General features: G+C 43.1%; 1 long non-coding RNA gene across 2 annotated transcripts; it reads left to right on the forward strand.

The window, feature by feature from the left end:
• Positions 1-49: 49 nt before the first annotated feature.
• Positions 50-3156, forward strand: LOC133950155 (uncharacterized). 2 transcript variants are annotated; one of them, XR_009920235.1, is made up of 3 exons: positions 50-179; positions 2332-2383; positions 2891-3156. It is a non-coding gene; the product is annotated as an uncharacterized LOC133950155 (long non-coding RNA). The 2 variants fall into 2 exon arrangements; XR_009920236.1 differs by lacking the exon at positions 50-179 and adding an exon at positions 523-772.
• Positions 3157-6617: the final 3461 nt, after the last annotated feature.

Raw genomic sequence — 6617 nt, forward strand, 5'->3', positions numbered from 1 at the left:
ACAGGTTATAAAAAGCCCATGATCTGTGTTTTCATCTTAGACAAAAACTCAAAGGACCTCTGAGCTCAAACCAGAGTGTGTGTTCCCTCTGGGCTACTGTACAAACATGCTGGGGCAATATGGCGGACTCCATCGACTCTGGAGCTCCTGGAAGAAAGACATGAAGCTCTCACTCAAAGGTAACAGGACGATAATCATTTTCACTTCATCATAACTACTGAAAAGATCATTATGAACATCACATTTAACGTTTTTCCTTCTGACTCCACTCAGAATCAGACAGTTGGTTTAGAAATGTCCAATTCAAAGAGAAGACGGTAACCTTTAATACTGAAACTGTGTTTGGTGCCAGGCAGACATTTTGGCTCCTGGTGCACAGGTGTAACTAATTGAAATATTGATTATGGCAATTAAAATAATACCCAGCATGCACTGCTACACCTTTTACTAGCAGCCATCTTGTGTCACTGTAAGAAAGGCTCCTGTGTAGTGATAATAATCTTCTGTGGGGGGGGGGGGGCTTGTATTTAGCATGCTAGCTAACAGGGACACTTCACTTTAGCTTCCTTGCTAGCTTCATCTGTGCTGCTGGCAAGTGAAAGTCACTGCTGGTAGAAGTGCAGCCATTGTTACTGTGTCAGTGCAGCTGCCGGTGAAACATCCAGGAGAAGGTAACGTAGAGGGGCTCAGCCAAATGGCTCGTCCAGGTGCTGCTGCAGAAAGTTCATCCTCCATGTTGTTAACTGTTTGAGAAGCTACCTGCAAAGAGGAGGTAAATAATTCACTCCATTTCAATTTTATTTGTAACATGGCAGCACTGTGGCGACTGTGGAGAGACCAAACTCCCTCTTTAACTGGAAGGAACCTCCGACTGGTTGTTATAATGAAAATAATCATTTTCAGTTGTACATCAGGTGTTTCGGCCTTTAATAGCCAGGTGTGTCAGATCTGGACCCTGTAGCTCTATGAAAGAGAGAGATAAACGTTATAGAGGGAGAGAAAACCCCCACAAAGTTAGTGATTTAATGTGATAAAATACATGGGGAGAGAGAGAGAGAGAGGTCGTGCTCAGTGCATGATGGGAGTTCCCCACCAGTCTAGGCCTGGAGCAGCATAACTTAGGGATGGGACTAAAACAAGAACCTGTGTTTGGTATAACTCTTTTCACACATAGACAGTGGCTCACGTTACTTATCTTGGATCGAGCAGCGTCAACACACTTCTCATGGTTAATACAATTTGCTCCATTATGTTTGCTAATTTTTGGGGGAACCACAATATTTCCATGAGCGTAAAGCGGAGGCTTCTGGTTTGTTTTTACAGTATCAGTGACCGGCCGAGCCAAGCTGACCCTCCTGGTTTGGCTTACCGTCAGCACAATTCCTTCATAAAGTGTCAGAAGCAATTTGCACCTGTAAATCAAGGGTTTCTCTTTTTTTCCCATGTGGCACAGTATGAAGTGTTTGGTTTGTATAAAGGTGTGTAACCCGTTAATTAAAATAGAGGGATCTCTCTGCATAACAAGAACCTTCAGAAACTATTGAAGTCTTAATATCGCACAGTAGCTTTGATTTGTCGCTACTGTCTTTTCCAGCAGCTGATAGTTACTCTGCCTGAAGCAGGCTGTCTGCAGCAGCCCATATTAATGTTATTGATCATTGTCAACTTGTGTGCTTCTTCCTCCACTCCTAGTATGGAGTTTATTTGCTTCTTTTTTTTTCCCTGGCTAGTAAGGGTTTCTTTTTTCATTAGTCCCTCTCCTTCTTTTCCCCAATAACCCATCTCCTTTATTGCACACAGCCCTTAGAAAGTGACAACTTGGGAAACTGAATCAAAGTTTCAATAAAGCCTGGACTGCTGTGGGCTTTGACAAGTGAGGTGGCTGAAGTGGAACAGTACAGCAAGAGACTGAAGGAAGACATATCGGTTCCTGAAAGATAAATAGTTCATGAAGCTGTTGACTTCACCATTTTATTACTTTTGTCTCAGAGTTTTCCGCCTGCCTGCAGCTCTTTGCTGCCCGCAAATTATTCATGGTGCTCCCCACAGGCCCGAGCTGTCAATCTATGCATCAGGGGTTGGTAGGGAAGATGGGAGTGATACGTTTGTCACGAGCTCAGGTGCTTGCATAGTTGCTAGGCTCTATAACATTAAAACAGCTGCCATGATCCCATGCAACTGTTTAAGCTTTACTTAAAAAAACACGAAGCTGTGGCAGTGAAGAGTCTGAAGTTAGACAAGCCTTCTACGTACTTTTTTATTTTCTTCGACCTTTTACTACTTCCATGAGTTTGACTTTTTGTATCTGCTGTGTTTTTTAATCTGACCCAGGTGCTGTGGTCAGGATAATGTATGCTGCAGCCACAGGAGGCCCAACCTGAAGGTAAACACTATTGATGGCTACACATACAGACATGCATGCTCCATTTGTGAAAACATTACACACATCTTGTAGTTCAAAAAATGACTTTTATTTAAGCATTAAGCTTTCAGTTAATGTTGACCACTGAGTTTTGAAATTTCAATAAACTAGACATGTTATGGTCATAGTCAGGCTCATGATATTCATTTGGGTTATTACTCTTACATGGTCTAACACATTTCTGTCCTCTTACTGCCCAGTGCTGCAGCTGCTCTTTCCAGTCTGTCTCAAAAGCTTGGTTTTAGCTCCTGTCTCTTTAATGCAGTGGATTCTCACACAAGCGCTTTAACAGAAAACATGAACGCAAAAGACACAACACAACCACAACAGAAGTGAGGGACAGCGGACATGGACCATAAAATGAGCAGTTAATAATTCCGGTCCAGTGAGCCGTCGTTTGTGATAACCTGGACAAAGCAGTTGCCACTTGACTTTTGATTCTTGTCTTTTTGGTTTGTCACACTACAGATGCTTGGAGCACCCAAAAAGGAAAACCCCAAGCATCACATTTTCAGCGGCGACTGACCTGACTGGTTTTCACAAATGTCGGCTCACACAACTGCAGCAAGAAATATAATAACTTTGTTGCAGAAAGTAAGACCTGCTGTTGCTCACTTCCAGTGTGATCATGTGTCTGTTGTGTGTAAGGAACTCTCTTTACCACAGAGTTTGGGCTTTTTAACATTGCAGAACTTTAGCAAACACAAAAATACATCAGAGGAAAGTACCACTTTGACTTCTTCTACAATTTAACATTCCATGAACATTATTTCTATTTGATGTGGTGTCCAGCGATTCTTTAAATTGACTAAGACATCAGGTAATTATTCTGTATCGTTCACCTCTAAAATGCCTAATCATATAATTATGTGATTTCCTCAGGGAGGAAGAAACCTTGTGAATTTTTTTTTTTCCTCCTCAGGAGTTTGGACGTGCATATTTCCATTAATACAATAGTGGGTCTCAGCACAATTACATGAACCATGAAGTCCAGACTACTGTCAAAAGTAATGACAGTGCTCAAAGTAACCAAAGGGGGAATAGTGGGGTGAGATTATTCTGACAATGTGAACCAGATGTAATTATGAAAATTGGTGTCCTTCAACATATTACTGTATTTCAAATGTCTGTTTAATGTTTTGTGCATATGTCATTGCATATACAGTTCTATGTGTGCTCACATGCTGTATGAAAATGGTTGATATATGTGAGAAGGCTTTGGTGGAACACGAAGTGCCAGACTCTGCCTGTGCACCAGTAACCTGCTAAAGTCATCAGTTGAATGGAAACCCTGTCAGCAGTGAAGAATTGATGGTCATAGTTTCCCAACCACCGACAGCACTCTGCAGGGTTAGAACCACATTATCCATGTCGCAGACGTAAATTAAACTGGTATATCGTTCAATTGAGGGTCATGTTATCCTTATGTTCTACAACGACCATGTTTGTGAACATGCACTGCTCTCATCTGAAGTCAAAGACAAGACTCCCAGGACTCCGCTGCCATGTCGTTCACAAGAATGAAGCAAGTTTTTTTTTAGCTACCTCATGTTTGTTTAAGCGTCTGGACCATGATATTTTTTAGTTCTGTAGTGATAATAGCAGAACCATAGCATCTGGCCAGAGGCCTGGGCCACACTGGATACAAGTGTGTCACGGAACGTCATGCTTTTTATTTCGGCGAGCCATGCTATCATCTCAGAGCGGCCATAATGTCTGCGTGAGCTTTCTACGGAGTCCGGGTCTTGCCTATTTTCTGCCCCATGCAGTTCACAGCTAAGCATACATGAGCTTTCACCACAATTTCAATGTGTATATCTATATCTACCAAACATAAATAAATGCAAAACTTCCTGTCCCCAATTCCAAGTTAGAGCACTATGGTCTGTTGGAGTCAGTCTGTTGACTGACTCTATCCATTTGTTTTAACAAGGACTTTATTTTTATTATTGCAGAACCAGAAGATGTAAAGCTTCATACTATGGGGTCCTGGCTTTTACTCAGTATATAGGTCTGGTTTTATTTGAGGAAATACAGTAGTCATGCCAGAAACCTCACGTAGCAGCAGGACATGCTGAGAGAAACACGCTGCACATGCTCCCAGTGTGTTCCAGGTGTTATTACTTGACCTGTCAAAGATAATTCTTTTCTCTCCTCTCCCAATAGAGTTTTCATTTGTCACCTGACCTCTAAATAAGACAGTCTAAACCTTTCTGTTGCATAGGACCAACATATGTGTTGAATCTTGACACAAAAGAAATTCCTGAATTGATTCCTTTGCTCTGGCCTGGTTTCACTGTGACACCAGGTTATTGGGTCGAGGCTGGGAGTCAGAGAAAGCATTAATATGTAACAGCAGCTTCCCAGCTACGATTTGTTTAATGGTTAAACTCTATATTTAACTCTATAAATGACAATGTGCCCCAGCACAATAGCTTTACAACCTGAAGTTAAGAGTTAAGTGTATACAATTACATTATTAAGTTCCTGTTCCCACTGTGCTAACTTGGGTCTCCTTTATCTTTTAATCGGATGAAGGATACTATGTTTCTCTTTTCCCATGCTGCTTTAGATGTTTGGCGACAGCTGAACGCTTGGAAAAATCTGATTACTGAAGAACAGTCACTGCCTTACAACAACGTGGCAAAGTAGTTTTCTTTCAACTATTTCTGTTGTTCTTCCTTTGATCTAATTCCATTTAGCACTTTTTCTTACAAAGGCCTCAGTGCTAACGAATGTCAACGCAGGAATAAGGCAGATTTTGTAGAACATGGCGAGCAGGTTGAGATTGCCGGTGTGCACTCGGCTAACCTGCACCGTCACTGTCATCTCATCAATTGAATTACTAGAATTAATTACCGCTCTCTGCCTGGGAACACACTGCTGACATTTACATGCGGTGACCCATACTCTGTTCTCTGCAGTGTTTTTGTAAGTGTGTGTGTTTGTGTGCATGAGCGTGTGCGTGTTCACACACTCCCTCCTGAAAATAACAGCTGCTGGGTGTGGGATGTGATCACACACACGCACACACACACTCGCACAGAGATACACACCTACTATCACACACATTTTGCTGTACCTGCCTGTTTGCATTATTTGACAAGACAGCTCCCGGTCTAATTTGCATAGTGATATCATTTGGGTAATATTGGAGGTAGCTCAGGCACCACCTGCTTGTGTGTTTAAATTGCTGGTGAGGAATGGCGCCAGGTGGGCTGGGGGATGGAGGGGGGGGGGTCAAAGAGTTAGAACACAGCCTTCTCCAATTATGATATACATCGTTATAATTGGGGGATACATGTCATTGGGTGTAATTGCACTAACTATTCTCCCCATTTCTCTTGGGTGTGGCGTGCACAGCAGCACGGCGACACTCTGGCACTGAATCACCGCCTCTCTCTCTCTCTCTCTCACCTGTCCTCGCACCCACTATCCAGCAGAAGTTATTAGTTCTGTGGCTCATTCCTCGTGTAACCAAGGACCCGCGGATGGAGGACACAAAGAGGAACCCGTATAATTCCCACAAGGACACCTCCATCACAACCACGGCAGCGGGAGGAGTCCTCCTTGCCCTCGCAGGTGCAAGCGACCTCTCCCCACTCCCCTCCCCTCAACCCAATGTAGCTGCAGTGGGGTGCTGCACCAACAGATAATGATTGAGCCCCAGTGAGACATGTGTTATGGAGCCCTTAATGAAAGAGTTGTGCCCCATTGAGCCCTATAATGAATGTTCTGACATTGAAACTCCAAGGGAGGGCTGCTTAATTCCTGTGAGTGGGTTCATGCAGTTAACACATTTAAAAGTGAAAATAGTAGCTTGAAGTAATGACGGACCAGATTGTGTTTTCCTTCTTTTTTTTAATAGGTCTTGTGTAGTGAGTTGAGTGTGCGTGTAGCTGCATGGCCCCATCAGAGAGAGGTGCTGGGGGGCCTTTGTTCAGGCTGTTTGTGCAGCCTGGTCCAGCTTGTCTGATACCTGCTTAGCTTTCATTCGGACTAATGGAAAAGTCAAAAACCCTGTAAAAAAGCTGGGCTGCCCATTCTCCTCAGAAGCCAAGAGATGTGAGGCAGAGATCACTGCAAGCCACACACACACACACACACGCACGCTCTGTGCTTTGCAGCATTATAACTGATAAGAGCTTCTGTAGATTTTGGTAATGATGTCCCTGAATACCAAGTGAGCTGCATC

Source organism: Platichthys flesus, chromosome 24, assembly GCF_949316205.1.
Source record: "Platichthys flesus chromosome 24, fPlaFle2.1, whole genome shotgun sequence".
Taxonomy (NCBI): Eukaryota; Metazoa; Chordata; class Actinopteri; order Pleuronectiformes; family Pleuronectidae; genus Platichthys; species Platichthys flesus.